Consider the following 16,852-nt stretch of genomic DNA (forward strand, 5'->3'; position numbering starts at 1 on the left):
TTTTTCTATCGTTATCGTTACCGTTGGGTTATTTCTGTAATCATCATTAGTCTCACCATCAAAAATTATGGATGGTAGAGTGAAATTCGCATGTTTATCGTAATGCGAACAAAAGGCAAGGTAAAGAAATATGCTGATCACTTTTCAAGAGCCTGCCAGTGATCAAAACACCCGACATCAGATGGGGAGGCAATAAAGTTGTAATCATCGCTAAAAAAATTCTCGCAATGTCTTCAAATAAATAGGCTATCAACAGCCCGATATAGTTTAAAAATTGTGACGTCACGACATAGCGACCACTTCAGTAATAACCACTGTCTCCCCATGTTTCTATCGAATTTAAATCATCATACGCCAAATATATAACTCATAATCAACTCAAGTTTGATGAAGCAACGGTGGAAGCCGAATCACTCATTTGAAATTCATATCATTATCCATATTTTTTTTTAAGTACGTGCTATTTATATAAATGATATGATAAGATAACCACCAAATACACTCTATGAATTATTAAATCTACCATGATGTTATTAATTATAACCCATGCTTGAAAGAGAACCAACGTTAACCACGCGAAACGAAAATGAAAAACATATGTAATAAGCTGTCTCCAGCACAAGAGAGTACCTTTAAAAATAAGTTATTTTCGACAGCTGCCCCTGTTAACATAACTTCCTTGAGATATTCATGTTCTCCCCCACGACAACTGGAAACTCGTAAGAATGTTTTGCCAATTGTTTTACCACTCCTCTCGTGTGGGCCATCAAGCCTCGCTTACGTGCAACTTCCGGTTTTCCCAACATACCTGTAGTTCCAGTCTCTAAAGCAAACTAGAAATGTTTGTGTGTGTCATGTCTGTGTAAAGAATTTCATAGATGATTTAGTGCGACCTCTACTTAGCATGGCCCTTGTTAATGTTTCAAGATCCGTTTTTATCAACCATTCGGTAGCATACAGCGTTGTAAGACAATACAGATGTAACTCGATCTCAGTCTAGTTTATTATTGATGGTGCATGTAATCACGTGCATATTGTAACAGTTTAGTTGTAAGTTTTCTGGGATATGCACTAAGCTGTGCCACCAACAAGCAATTTTGACGAAGCGGAACAAAACTGCAGGGAGCATGCAATGGAGGTAATACAGCCACATTTGTCACAAAATAGCGTCTACAAAGTGAAACTAGGGTCTTTGTAGCACTAACTTTCGAGCGTAAACGAAAGTGTTGACATTCATCTCTGTGAATGTGAATTGATTTAATAGTCTCTTGATTTTCTTGGTATGAAATAATTTATTGTTGTCGTTTATTCACCGTATGCAAATCACGAGAACGTAATTAATGATAATTATCATGAATTATCTCTACCGAGGTCTGATAACGAGAACACAGACAAGGGGTTTGATCATTCGTGATATCATGCCAAATGCCGAATTCAAAAACATTTCTGAGAGTTTGCAAAAGTTTGAGAACACCACGTGGACGAGGATTTTGCAAACCAGGCCGACTTTGAACTCGACATGATAAATGCAAATTAAGTCGCTGCAGATATTGCATTTAACCTGTCAACTTTGCATCCTATCGTACATTGATTGAATTCTCTTGACCAATGAGATTTCTGAACACCACAACACACAGAGGCTTGTATTGGGGCCAAGGAGTTTATTAAATATATATATCCTACATAAATGACACACTGGACTATGGCATAAAAGATATTTGACGATTACACTAAAACATCAGTCTAGTAATCAGGAATAAATTACTAACACAAATGGAGTGGGAGGGAAACTAAAACTTTCTTAGTAGCTAGAAATAACTTGTTGCCTGCTTGCTTGCTTGATTGCTAATAACATGTGCACGGATAGCTAAGTGGTATTATAATAAAGTAATTTTGCAATTAAAGCACTTTAGCATGGTGAATTGCCATTGATTCTATTGATGTCTACGACTCGTAACCTGCCTGTATCCAGTCCAGACCTCTCAGTTATTGGTGTTTAGATTATAATTAATAGAGATTAATATTTACTTCATAGTAAGTCTAATGTATAATAATTATTCTTAGCCAGACACACTAAATGAGTTACATTTAAAAGCAGCGTGGATTTCAGGTGTTCCACTGGAACATCTGAAATCCATGTTAGATGTAGATGTAGTATAAAGCAATTAACTGGACTAAAATGAACCCAAATATAAAGTATTAGTTATTATTTCTTTGTTTTAATTCTGTTACTTGTTTCTTTCTTCTGTTCATTGCTTAGATATATTGTTTCTCTATCTTTTGAAGTTTTCCCACTGCATCTATTGTATTTTGAAAGTTATGTGAAATGTGGTTCATGTGACTATATTCTTCATAAACCCATTAAAAGTGGTTAAACAAAATAAACAATCTGCTGGTGTAGTGAAACGTTGGGTAACTCTATTGCCAGATTCATAAATAGAGAGGTCAATGAGAAGAAGTTTGGAAGTGACGCAGTATTAAGTACTGACTGCAGTGCAAGGTAACCGGTCATTTCGCACAAAAGACTTTTCGCACAAGTCTTGGACCGTTCGCACAATTCTTAGTGGTCATTTCAAAACTAAACAGTCAAAACTAAAAGGTTTTTCGTTTAACAAAGGAAAAGTGAGAGAAGTAATCGTTCGAATAGGGAGTTCTTTACAATTTCATAGAGACAAAGATTTGTTCCTTTCTTCAAGTAAGAATAGTGATCGTGTTCACAAGCGTTTCGATCTAGTTGAAGTTATTACGTAAATAAATGTCTACGTTCTCGTCGTTGGATCTTATCGAAAGTGACATGTGAAGGTGAGATGTCTTATCAGTATCAATTAGTATACCTTTTATATTGATGTTTCACTTATAATTGTTGTGCGAAATGACCACTGAGAATTGTGCGAACGTTCCAAAACTTGTGCTAAAAGACTTGTGCGAAAAGTCTTTTGTGCGAAATGTCCTGTATTCCAGTGCAACAGTCAGCCACCTGATGTAGATATTGCAATTGGAGATGCAACTAAGAAGTCCCTGGGTCAGAAAGCTGAAAGGCTAACGTGCAATTGAGTGGTATATCTGTTTGCAGTCTCATCTCCCACTTCAAAGACAAGTATAACTTAAGCGAGATGCTTTAAAGATAAGGGTTTTTATTTTATGCGCCTTATGGTTTTTGATGGCTCAATTTATCTGATTATCTCTGACTTCAAAGAAAGCTTGAAATAAAATGAAAAGGTATATTTAGGTTTAATTTGCTTCATTTGGTGAACATTTCTAACGGTCAACTTGTCTGGCTTTCTTAAAGGAGCCGGCTTACATGTTCATTCAGCACCAGGTACCTTGCCCATTTTGATGAAACTCAAGAGGGCTACATGTCAAAAGGCAAAGATTCAAGACCTTGACCAGCAAGAAAGAGATAGAGGATAGAGGGATAGATGATGCATGAGATGACAAAATGCTTTCTTGAGAGACATGCAACTCAAATCTGTACAGAAAACTATAGTCAATGTCCTCATTACTACTTAGAAGGAGTACTCGACTTAACTATAAGAGAAGCAGGGAAGGGGAGTTTGCGAATTGTAGTCCAATGTAGGACTCTGAAGATTCTTGAGTGTCTGTGGGAAGACTACAGTTCCAGTCATCTAAATGAAGAAGCCAAGGAACGTCTCTAGACAAACATGATGTAGAATCAATAGAATTGGAGACAACCGTTTTGAAAGAACATTTTATGGCTTGCAAACTCTCTCTTACAGGTATGGCATATTAAAGGTGAAAAGTACATAAACTGCTTATTAGCCTTTATTATCTGATACAATAATACTTAGTCCAATATGCAATATCTTAGGGGGTTTTTTATCTGATATAGTGTAATATTTTTCTCAGAATTAAATTTCTAAATCTAGTACTGTTTAAAGTCTTTTTCAAAGCATGAAGTATATCCACATCCCAATTTCCTCTTAGTTACCTTAAGCTTCTGAGTGTTGAGGACACAAACTAAAAGTCTTCTGCTATCAAAGGGATTATTGTGGAGGTTTTAATATCACTGATATAACCCAACTGAATGTATTATAATCTATCAAATATTTTTGCTTGTGTGTAGTTGGCTTAAGGGTGTCTTGTGATCTGATATGCCTTAACTAGAACTGGAACTGGAGAATATCTGGTGTTATAACCAACCCATTCATTTTACACAAATCTGTTGACTACTTTACAGCATATGTTGCACATTCACCAGAAATTTATTTATACAATATATTTATATTATACAATAACCCTTGTCTATGTCAATATTTGTCCAACAATTATTTCTGTCTAAATTTGACGTGGAAAAATTAGCCGCAGTGTTTGGAAAAACTAAACCACAACCGACATCAGAACCGATGTACTGTCCTCCCCCTGAAACGGGTTCTCTGCAAGTGCAAAGAAAACCCTTGCATCCTCAGAAACCTGCATTTTCTTCACTTAAGCCACTTTGAGGAAGGTTCAGCTACACTGGCAGCCCAACACCAGTCCCAGGCCAAGGAGTTGCTTCATTAGGGACAGTCAGACAATCTCCTCGAGTGACAAGTCCTGGATTTCCCCCCTCTAAGTTAAGTGATCCTCTTGCTGTATGGTTAAGAAAGGAAAAACCATTAGCACCACCCAAACCACTTCCTCCACCTTCTCTGATATGGCACACCACTGAAACCACCATGAAGTCCCCATCTTCGGCCCGTGAAGGTAGTGTACACAGTCTGAACATACCTACAGTATTATTGCATTATGTGTCTTTTATTGTCTCAGATCACCCAATCTTTTTAAGTCAGTTGCAACCATCCTAACCTCACCTTTCTCAGAGGAGGTATGAATCATACTGTCATTGCAAGGATGTTTATTGATTTAGACAGGTCATCACCACTGACTTATCTTTTATCATGCTGTGGGTGAGGGTGGCTACAACCAATGGAATTATGCTGAACTTTATAATCTTATTTCATTGGTGTTTTTGATTAATCATTAATTTCCAACATCTTATTAGTTTTTCTCCTTAGTTTCTCCTTACAATTCCTATGGTGTTTGGAGAATTTGGTATTGGATCAACTAATAATCCACTAATTGATGTTTTTTCCTCATTCTCATTACTTGTCTGCTTATGGAATTGTATCAATATTGTATGGAGAAATTCTGTTTTTGTCACTCACGGGAGTTTAAGGGCTAAAATGATGTTAGGTTCTTAAGGTTTGCATCAGGAAATTTTTAATAAAAAAAAAATTTTGCAGATAACTCTGTTACTAATATTGTAGTAAATGATTTCATTTTGTTTAGACCAAGAAGAACAAGAGGGTGAAGGCTACTTGGACATAGTTTCAGACAGAAATCCTGAAGATGTCAGAGACAAGTAATCCACCCTATCCAGGTCTGTATGGTAAGAGGAACCCTCACTTACCATATTATGAAGCTTCTGATGGAGGGGAGCCACAGTTTTCTTCACATTGCTCTTTATGTTATCAAGAGCCTCGTGCTTAGGGACCTCATACCATGGAGACACATTAAATCTTTGATTAACCGTCACTCGCATCCATTTTCTTGTACCCAAGCCTCTCAAAAATCTACTTCAGTGTGAACTTGATATTCAGTGGGGCAAGATGTACCCTTATTAGTCCAGGTTTTGTGTCAGCCAATAAACAGGTATGTAGAAGAGGAAAAGCAAAAAGTATAGGGATTTGGAGAAGGACGGAAAAGATTCCCATCCCTCTATTTTTATTGCACTCTGACTTTTTCACTGAAATGTTTGGGTACTTGTACTCGTACTATTATGGGGCAAATATCAACTCTGGCTGGAACGAAATCTTCCAGATACATCAGTGTATGAAAATTTCCACACCTTATCATAATTATTAAATTGACAAGTTTTATATATACCGTGACTAGTCAGAGCTGACAGTCTAGTCTAGTTAGTTTGAAAATAAGGCAGTCTCTTTGAAAGAGTTTCCAATACTTTCTGGACAAACTAATTAAGATAAACAGATACATGTACCCATTTTCACTGGTCAAGAAGTTCTAATGAATAAAAAATTTCTATTTTTGTATGGACTAGTATGACGACTCAGTTTTGACTTATGGTCCTGAATGCTTTATACAGTGCAATTTCAGTTAAAAAAAATGGTTTTACCTCGTGAGCAATTGGTGATGTGGTAATAGTTGCTGAAGGATAACATTAATTATGAATAAAGGAAGTAAGTTTCTAAAAAAACTGTGGTGCTGCGTCGGTGTGGGAGTATAAGAAAGTAATTTGGTATTATCAATTGAGTTGATAACGTAAGTTGGCCGTCGTAAAGTGTTTCAAAGCTCTTTACGGTGGCGAATTTCAACTCATCAACTCATTTGATAATACTAAATTACCCTGTAACATTTATTTAACTATACCGCTTTTCAATCTTATTGTTATTTACTCTGTTAACCCAAGGGGATATCCAGATAAAAGAAGCATCCGTCGGCATCACAATAGGTAAATATAAAACCATTTATTTTGCATGATTTTCAGACTTTGGTTATAACCGTACGGCAGGATTTTAATTGCTTTTTTTGTACAAACTGGTTGTACGTTAGTAGTATAACAAATCTTAAGTGTCTTATTGAATAGTGGGTCGTCTGCAAAATGCTTAAAGTCCTGTACAATCCATCAACTCCAAAGCAGATAGCTGAAGAAGTGTTACTAATTTCCCTGTTTGCTATTATACCGTAGCCTTCCCCACACCCCCCCCCCTTCATCTGCACAGTGCGCAAGACTGTTGTGAGAGAGGTAGTCTGAGGTAGTATTTTTTTTCCTAGGAGCCTAACGAGGTGGGGGTTAATGTTTATTGACTCGGAACTTTAATTTTGATCTGAAGTCCTCCAGGCTCAGGTTCTCTCAATCCAAAGAACTTTAAAATGTTTCGTCAATCCCTTTAGCACTGGTTTACGTAATACATAAGGATGGTTTTACTTTCAAGATCTCATAAGTAATTTTCCTTACTGTCTGCAATACAGTTCTCATTTTTTTAGTTTAAAGAATTTGGTAGTAGATCAGCTAACAATCCCCTGATTGATTTTTTTCTTTATTCTCATCACTCGTCCGCTTCATATTTCATTGACATTGTGAGGAGTAATTCTGTCTTGGTCACTAATGGGAGTTAAAGGTTATGAAACTCTCTTTACTTTATTGTTGCAGGGAGTTCTTCCTTCCTCGACGGTAAAACCCGATGTGGACAAGATGCAAGTTGGGGCGTAAGTATATTACTTTTGCCTTAGCAACGTGGTTGTCTCAAGGAAGCTAGAGAAAACACTTGTAATTAAAACGAATAAGTGCTAATCTTTTTATTTATGTTATCGACATTTACGTGTGTGCAGGGTTTTGATATTACCTGCTATGAATAGGAAGCTTCAAGATCTCATAGTAAAATTTGACTTTGCTCATCATTTCTTTGTCCACTTGTATTGTCTGTTTTCTTCTGAAACTGATCAATATGAATTCGTTTTATTGGTTATGTAATGAGATGTGCCTCCGGCAAAACAATGAAATTGAATCCCAATTAGGCGAACCCCTTCTTCGTGAAGTACATTTTAACAGCAATGGGTTTATGAATCTGTCCAGGAAAGTACGGATTTCAAGGTTTTATATCTTGTTACTGTATTTGTGCTTTAACACGTATTTATTTACTTGTTTTCTTGTAGTCTCATGGAAAACAAACTCGGAGTGTACATACTGCGCAGCGTTCAGAACGCACCGTCAGAGCGGGTAAATCCAACTTCGAAAATGATTTTTATTCATACAAAATTCATGTACTTCAGGGTCTGAAAATCGTACACTGTTGACCTCGATTTTTCATGTTTTGTATAAAGTAAACTGACTTACAACTGTGTAAGTAACATTTACAAACGAGCAGGCAGTTGAAGCGTAGTCGAATGTGCTACAGATTTAGTTTATGAGAGAAATTGAATACATCAGTACAGTCCAGCGAAACCATACATCAATAAAGCAGTTCATTCTCTCAAATCTCGTTCAAACCAGAGACTCCACTATGTAATCTTTCATCGCCTTTTCAGAATATTGCTTTTCACACTTCACGAAGTAGTATTTTCAAGTTCGAGGAAAATTTGTTCTTTTTTTTTTTTTACTTCTCAACGTTTCCTTCAATTTTATGCAGGCTTTGTCCGTGTGGACTGGAGATCGAGTACGACATTACTTAGTTTTTTGAGGATGAGGTATGTGGTTGATTCTCTGTCTAATGTTTTTTTAGTTTGTTTCTATTTAAATTCGTAATCGTATGGCTGTCTGGATGTACAATCCACAGCGACCCCCTTACCTATTTGTGTAGTGTTTATTTTTCAGAAAGGCCACGCCCTTGATCCTTACGGCGTGCGATGCAAAACAATTGGGAAGCTAATAGAGCACTTTTATGACTTCACTTTACCAAGAGGTGAAGTGAAACTTACAGCGCCCTATAAATAGATTTGAATGGACTAAAGGCTGATATCAGTTAGAGGACCATGGAGTAACCAATCAGAGTCAGCCAAATCTTTCATCTGTAAAATTCGACACAAAGAGTAGTTGATGTTGCTAATTAATCTTGTGGGGTGTTATCAAACGGGTTATATTTTACCTAGGTTGGACTATAATTTTATCCAAAAGTTATTGCAAATTTAGTCTTAAACGATTCGAGGCATCGGAAATTAACCCTGAATATCTGTGGGATGTATTCCTCAAAGCCTCATTATGTTGTCAATTCCTTTACCTTGCATTTTAAAATGAAATATTTGGGCAATTTGTGACTTGCTGAATCGCCCTTTGTAATTTTGGTTATTTTTGAGGCAGAATACGTCCTTAATTTACATTTGCATTAGGATAGGGCCTTATACTCCCTGAGAAGAGTATAGAATTAAGAGAAGTATTTCCCCTGTGGTGATCATTGGAAAAATTTCATGTCCTCACGAAATGAAAACGCCCGGTTTTCTTTTTAATGCCATATCTTTTTACTGTTGTGGTATTGAACGTGTAGAATTTTAACAATTTATGATCGTTTGTTGTTTTGTATGGACAGTTTATGCTACTCTTTGCAGGTATATAGTTTTAACTTTATGTTTTGAAATTAGACAAATGTAGAAGAAGGATTATGATGTCAATAGAATCTCACATGGTGGAAAAGAGATCTGCTGACAATTTTTAAAAAGATTTATATGAATGCAAAACAAGGGATTTTGATGTAGAAAGATTTTATACTAGTGTGTGGGCCACATTTTTCTTGCATAGAAAACACAAATGGCAACGTGGAACCAATATGCAGTGTACGGTGTTAGAAATAAGACTTTATGGCTACATTTTACAATGTTCTCGTTAACATCTTGCTCATTTTGTGGATAGAATGAAGGTAATTTTTATTGTATTTCTTTTTAAACTAAAAACTGTACAGTATATAGCGATTAACTTGAATTTTGCATTGATGTATAAAGATGGTTGATACCAACTGTTGATTTACTTTGAAACAATTTTCCTTTAAGTTAAACTACGTCAAATTGTTGGACCATTTACTAGAGGAAATAAAATCTCACATTGCTTATTTTTTATCATTTATTTTTTGTCTTCGTAACGTATTCGATGATCGTTCTCCTGAACTCTTTGAAAATAAATCCGTAACTAATTTGTAATTACTTTGCGTAATCAGAGAAATGTGTTTTAAGTTATTCTATATTTTGATAATCAGCCCCATTCAAAGTCTTTTTTGAAATATTGAAATAAAGCTCTATTTTCCATTTGATGATATTCGGATGTGACGGAAAAAGTATGAGTAAAAAGTGTAAAAAACTGAGCATGCGGTGTTATTTTGGTTTAGTTTTCTCGAAAGACCTGAGGTTAATGGGAGAGTATTCGAACTTAGGCTTTACTTTTGACTGTTATGATTTCATAGTGAAGTTAAGGAAGAATGTTAAACACTCGTAAAGAGCCGGCGAGGAAAAAACAAAATGAAGGGCACGACTATTGAACAATTATGCTATGAACTCATGATGCTGAGATCAAAAGCGCCTAAACTGGAGCCTCAGACGAGTGAGGAAGAGCTGTATCGCGACAAAGATTCCTAGCGGATAAAAAAGTTGCCATGAGTTTTCGAAGAAAGGAGCAAACGATTCATTAAGCACATCATGTAGTTTATTCTCCAACCTAATTTGTCATTGGAAACACTACGTCTTTTGGAAAAGCTTTCACTGAATCACTTATGCGCTTGTTACTACTCAACGAGTTTAGTGATCTCATTTTTCTCATTTTGATGCCTCATCATTTTTTGAGCATCAAATCTTAAAAATTACGTTCACGATGATTTAATATCAATCTGTTGACATCGGTAGTGCAAAAGTACGTATCCCCTGCCAAAATGTATGTAATTGGATCTGGTACAAATTTCAAATCTTTTGACCTGATGGAAACCTCTGAAAACTGGGGTGGGGAGAGGAGAGAACTCCGAAAAATCTTTATTTCAAATACTTAACTTAATCGTAGATTTTGCATGGGTCTTAGTCCTTTTTGTGTTACTTCTATTGATTCATTACCAGTCCTCCACTCTGATGAAGTCGGCTATTTAAGATTCATAATCGTAAGCTGTTCCGATCAATCAACAAGGAAGCTTATTTACTGAGTGACTGATGACATTTTCTACGGAAAATCGAGATAAAGAATGGCTTGGATAAATGATTGATGTTTGCGATACAATTCTTGTGGAGTCACGAACACGCAATAGTGGAAGAAAGAGAGAACACAGCAAACAATGCAGGTAGGATATTCGATGTTACAGAAGGTCATGTTTCCACTTCTAAGTAGTTAGACGGCGTAGAAATCTCTTCTGATAAGCCCATTTGCCAATATATGGAAATCTTTTAGATGTGAATATCACTGACTTGTATTTAACCTTGGGCTGTGAATCATTGCTTGTCAGTGTCGAATTTATAGTCGGAACCGCTTACGTACACATTCGATCGAGAAATTACCGTATTGCTATTACATCTGTGCCCGATTAGAACTCGTGATTAGTTCAAGTGTGGTGACCGTGACGACCGAAGCTGAATCGCTAATTTGAAAACTCATGGCTTAATACCTAATTTAAGGAATTGTTGCGGCTCCCGAAATATACCAGGCGCACGTGTTCGTTCACGTGGACGACTCCCGTATTATTTCGGTTTTCGAAAATTGTTTTATTTACGGTGAAGTTCGGAATACGTCGGGCTTGAGTGGGTACATAAATTAAGCATCCGACAAAATTCCGAAGATCCAAGTAGAATAAAAGAATTAATCAAAGGCGGGCAAGCTCACGTCTCGAGAAAATTCATGAAAGAGTCATGCGTTGTGACACGGTGTCAAGTTACGATAAAAATCGTTGAACAGTATGGGAAACGAAATATGGTCGAAACACAACGATTAATATTTCGAAATATGAACACATTAAAGGTAAAATCAATAAAACTTACTTACATCTTGTGACGTTTCAAGCTTGTTTTGCCATCAATGTTATTCCTCTGAAAAGACGAAGTTACACTGATAAACAAAGATGGCGGCCAATGTTGTATTTGTTGACGAAGGAACTACCGATGAAGTTTTCGGCGATTTAGATGAAAACATGAATAATTCTGAAAGCAGCGAAGAAGAAGATGACAGAAGAGAAGAAGACGGAGATGGCGAAGAGGAAAGCGAAGAAGAAGCCGAAGAAGACAACTGGGTCCTTGGTGTTCGTATCCTACGAAGGCTTAACTTCACAGCTGATTGAGGGTGGAATGTGGAGCTTCCTGACAATCCATCATTCTACTACTACTACTACTTTCATCTCCTTTTCCCTGAAAACCTATGCGATGTGACTGCAACCCAAACAAATAAATACGCAACGGAAACAATCGCGTGTTTGCGGCGAAGAGATGGTCACCTCAATACTCGAGGTTTAGAAATAACCCATTTTACAGTTGTATGCTTGTTTGCCAAGCCATTGTCAGGAGTGAGGCTAATGTTGACCTGCTTTTCAAATGCAAATTACTTTGTTATCATGCTAATTAGATTCTGGTCTCTATCACAACGAGGTCACTTTCGATACAGCCTCACTCAGAAAGACTTGGCAACTAAGTACACAATGGCGTGACAACTGGTTAGATGCAAGCTTTTCTTGCCATAATTATTACAATGGACCTGGTGAATCAAAAGAATATCCAGGATTACAGGTCCGCCGATGAGGTTTTATCTACTCTCTTTTTCCCTCAAATTATGTCAAGAGACAAATTTAAGAACATTTTAACACTTTTTCATTCGTGTGATAATGGTAATTATATTCTTTGAGGCAGGAAGGGTATAACCCAGTAAACAAGCTTGGGACTATATAAAGTGTCATCCTGGGAAGTTTTCGGACGTTTGGAAGCCAGGCAAAAATATTTGCATTGATGAGGGAATGATTCCCCTCAGAGAAAAAGTGCACTTCTAAGTGTACATATCGTGTTGTCATACCAGTTGTGTGACTCTAGTAATGAGTATTGCTGCATGTTTGAAATTTACATTGGTGCAAATTTAGATCCACCCCGTGCTAAAGGCAAAACATATCACTTAGTCATGAGGCTTTGAATGTGGGTAGGTGTTTGTATGTTGACAACTGCTATACATCACCTACTTTATTTGCTGACCTCTATGGGCAGAACACTGGGGCATGTTGTATGTTGACAACTACCCGACATACCTACCTTATTTGCTGAGCTCCATAGGCAGAACACTGGGGTCTGTGGAACAGCCCCCTACAGGAAAGGTATCCCCTAGGAATTTAAAAGGCACAAGTGAAAAGAAAAGGTGACAAGATGTAATGAACAATGGAACATTGGTAAATGTTAAATTTAAGGACCACAGAGTTTTCTAGATACTGTCATTTGTTCACTCAGTTGCAAATATATACATTGGCCAAAATCACCTTGGAACTGGCTGCCCAATCACTAAACCTGAGATTCTCCAGGATTACAACAAGTTCATAGGGGCAGTTGACAGGTGTGATCGAACGGTGGCCTATTTTTGATTCAGGCAACGCATCATGATATGGTGGAAGCGTTCTTCCACATGTTTTCTTTAAGCACCCTGAATGCTCACATCCTCTACAAGCAAAGAACCGCACACAGAAGTAATTCAGGCCCGGTTTAAACGTCTAACTTTTCATGTACCGAACTTAATAACTTATTCGGGTCGACCTAAATAATTAAGATCGACCGTTGATTCAGACCTTGAATTTTTTTGTCGTACTTATTACGAGCGCTGTAAAGGTCGAAGTGTCACTCCTAGTTGCTTTTTTATTTTCGATGCTCATTATCTCTTCATCGTCTGCTGTAACTTTTCGCCCGCGGTTTGTTGCGACAAGCCCGGTCGAATAGAACGGCAGGTCAACCCAAATACTGACCTATCGAACTTAATTGATTCAAACGTCGAACTTTACATGTGCCGAACCTAATTATTAGATTCGGCACATGTAACCTGGGCCTTAGAGTGAGGGTCCCCAATAGGTTATTGGGGATCCGGGATTCAGCTTATTTAGAGGCCGGAATTCGGGAATTTAAAGAAGAGGGGAGCGAGATGCGGGATCATGAACGGGACAGGGGAATCGGCCATTTTGAGGGGTGAGATTCGGAAATAATCACTGGAACGAATCGAGAACCGGGATATCTGATGTCGAGAATTTATGAAGAAATTGATCTTATCAGTCCATGAAAAGCACCAGGCGAAGAGGCTATACTAGGATAGCATTCAAGAGGTGGTCGGGCTGTCCAGCGACACACTTCAATTATTGCGCGGGAATGACAATTATATTAGAAGCGAAGTTGCCAATTTATAAAAAACCCTCAATGGCCCACATCTAAGACTGCTGCGTCAATTGAAATGCTTAACAGCATTGAAGAACCTCAAGCAAGTTTTAGAATTATACCGACATGACGCTCTTAACATGCTAAATTGAATGACACTAGACGTGAAGAATATTCACTCGATTGAGCATTACAAAGATAAACTTTTCACGGTGTTAGATTACTCAAGAAACTTTGAAAATGCAGCCAAAGAAGGATGAAAGACGACAACTCATTGGGCTGTGTACCATTTTACAAATCCAAATTCTTGGTGTCCTGTACCCGAACGTGCCTTGATCCTGTCGGCCACACCAGAAATAGTCAACCGTTACCACCAGTACCGATGGCACCACAGAGCATATAGAAGATGAGGAACCGGGCATAAACAACGATGACAAGAGCTGGAACTCCCCCGTTGTCCCTCTATCACAGACTAATTCAGCCCGGCGAATCGGTCAGCCTCGAACACTCTGACTTCGAGGAGCAGCAAGAAAACAGCGGGAAACAAGACGAAGGGGAAGATGGAAAATTTGAGAACGATTCCCCGTGTGATGACACACATGTCCAATACACCCGACTTGAGTCGGGTTGTCTTCACCAGCAGGCGGATTGAGTCCGATTGCGACCGGAACCAGAAATGGGCACAAAGCGCTTGATCAGTGGTAACGGAGGTAAGATGTTAAAAGGAGCGAGGGGAGTTGAAGATGTTGGCAAACAGACCCGATCGGATCCGATGGAGACAGTTTGTCCTGGCAAGAGTCGATCGGACTCCTTGGAGGTCAGTTCGCGAGGGACAGAGAAAATAGCTCTCAGCCATGAGGCGAAACAAGCGCGCTACAAATGAAATATACGTCGTTCTTAAACCATGACGAGAAACAAGCGCGCTACACATGTAACATTCGTCGTTCTTGAAGCGGTGAGGCGAGATAAACGCTACACATGAAATATACGTCGTTTTTTAAGCCTTAAGGCGAAACAAGCGCGCTACCATATAATATACGTCGTTCTTCATGCTATGAGAGGAAACAAGCGCGTTACACATGTAACATTCGTTGTTCTTTTAGCCATGAGGCGAAACAAGCGCGCTACACATGTAACATTCGTCGTTCTTGAATCCATGAGGCGAGAAAAACGCTACACATGAAATATACGTCGTTCGTTAAGCCATGAGGCGAAACAAGCGCGCTACAATGAAATAGACGTCGTTCTTAAAGCCATGAGGCGAAACAAGCGCGCTACACGTGTAACATTCGTCGTTATTTAAGCCATTAGGCGAGACAAACGCTACAATTTTTTTTGTCTGATTAGATCGTGTTCCTCGGAATACATTAGAAATGTTTAATAATCCTAATGAAGCATTAGAACAATGGTACTGTTCATTTAACAATGTACTAGACATACACATGCCTTTCAAGACACGTCGAGTTAAAATTCAGCACCAACCTGTACGGTTTTCTGCTACAATAAGTTCTGCGATCAAAAAGCGTAAAAATTTACATAGGCGCGCAGTCAAGTTGTCCATTTAATAAGGAAAGCTAAACGTGACTTCTATCGTAACTCCATTAATTGCAACCTTGATAACCTAAAAACTTATGGAAAATAATCCGCAACTTGGCTCCTTTTCAATGTTCCAATCTTCCAAGCCATCCATTGGTTGATAGAATAATTTATGACAGTCATATTGATATTGCTAACTTGTTCAATGTTCCCTTTGCCAATATTGCTTCCTCACTTGTACTTAACTAAAACGAAAGTACGACTTCCAACTTGGATTATCTAAAGGACTTAGTTAGGTCCAAGCTTCCACTGGGAGCTTCTTTTACCATACCTCCAATTACATCTGTCTTTGTTCTTGATAGTCTTCGTCATCTACCCACTGGAAAAGCCGTAGGTTTAGATGGATTAATGGCTATTTTCTGAAATTATCGGCTCCTTCTATTGTCTATCGCGTCTTCTATAACAACAATTTTTAACCTTAGCCTCTCATCGGGTTCTTTTCCTAATCTTTGGGAAAAAGGCTGAAGTATCACCTCTATTTAAAGACGGTTCTCTGTTTGACCGCCATAATTACCGACCTATTTCTGTTCTTGCTACTCTCTCTATGATTCTAGAACGCCATGTTCACACTTCATTTTATAACTTTCTTAATGAAAATGACCTGCTCTCTGATACCCAGTTTGTTTGGTTCTAACCAGTTTTTTTACAAGTCCACTGCAAAAATTGGCGGAAAGGAATTTTAATTTGCCAATTTCTGCTCGAAGTTTAACCTCTTCAGTCATGCACGACGTGACACATTATCACAATGAAAAATCCTATTGCAGTATAGAGATTAACTACAGAATGCTAGGTTAGAGGGAGATATATAAGTTATTCGCCAGCCGGGAGGTCCGTATCGAGAAAAACTGTCCCCGAGATCTTGAGTACCGCCTGAGGCCGTAGGCCTCGGGCGCTACTCAAGAGAGAGAGCACGGTATTTCCCAATACGGACCGACCTAGGCTGGTGAATAACGTTTTTATTTTTATTTTAAAACTGAAAGAAATGCTTGACAAAAGAACCTGAATGATTTAGGGTTGTAATGACGGCAAGATCCTCCAAAAAGTGAACAAAATTGAGCGAATAAATGGTTACTGTAGTTAAAGCAGAGCTAGTGCAAATTAAAAAGAGGCTTTACTGAATTTTTTTATGCGCGTAAAGATACAAGCGATTTAAAGGGCTTTCAAACAAACTTTGAAAATTTGTTTTACAAGTATTTGTCGAAATCCGACACACGGAAGGTATTATTCACTTTCATCGTTGTTTACGAAAAATACTTCTGTTCAGTCATTAAATGGCAAGGAAAGTTATTGAAAGTAAATTCAAATGCATGTTTTCCTGGCATCAGAATGGGATCAAGTAAAGGAGGACCCTTCACCTTTAACAGGGAATTGGCAATAAACATTGCGAAGGTCCCAAGAGTTAAGGTCAGTGACTTTGTTCCAAGCTGCAATTACGTGGACAAGAGAGTAGCTC

At 38.0% G+C, this 16,852-nt stretch overlaps 1 pseudogene; it reads left to right on the top strand.

Annotated features, from left to right (window-relative positions):
* The first annotated feature begins 3,821 nt into the window (after positions 1 to 3,821).
* LOC136283737 (uncharacterized) lies at positions 3,822 to 9,627 on the top strand (annotated as a pseudogene).
* Positions 9,628 to 16,852: the final 7,225 nt, after the last annotated feature.

Source organism: Pocillopora verrucosa, chromosome 1, assembly GCF_036669915.1.
Source record: "Pocillopora verrucosa isolate sample1 chromosome 1, ASM3666991v2, whole genome shotgun sequence".
Classification (NCBI taxonomy): Eukaryota; Metazoa; Cnidaria; class Anthozoa; order Scleractinia; family Pocilloporidae; genus Pocillopora; species Pocillopora verrucosa.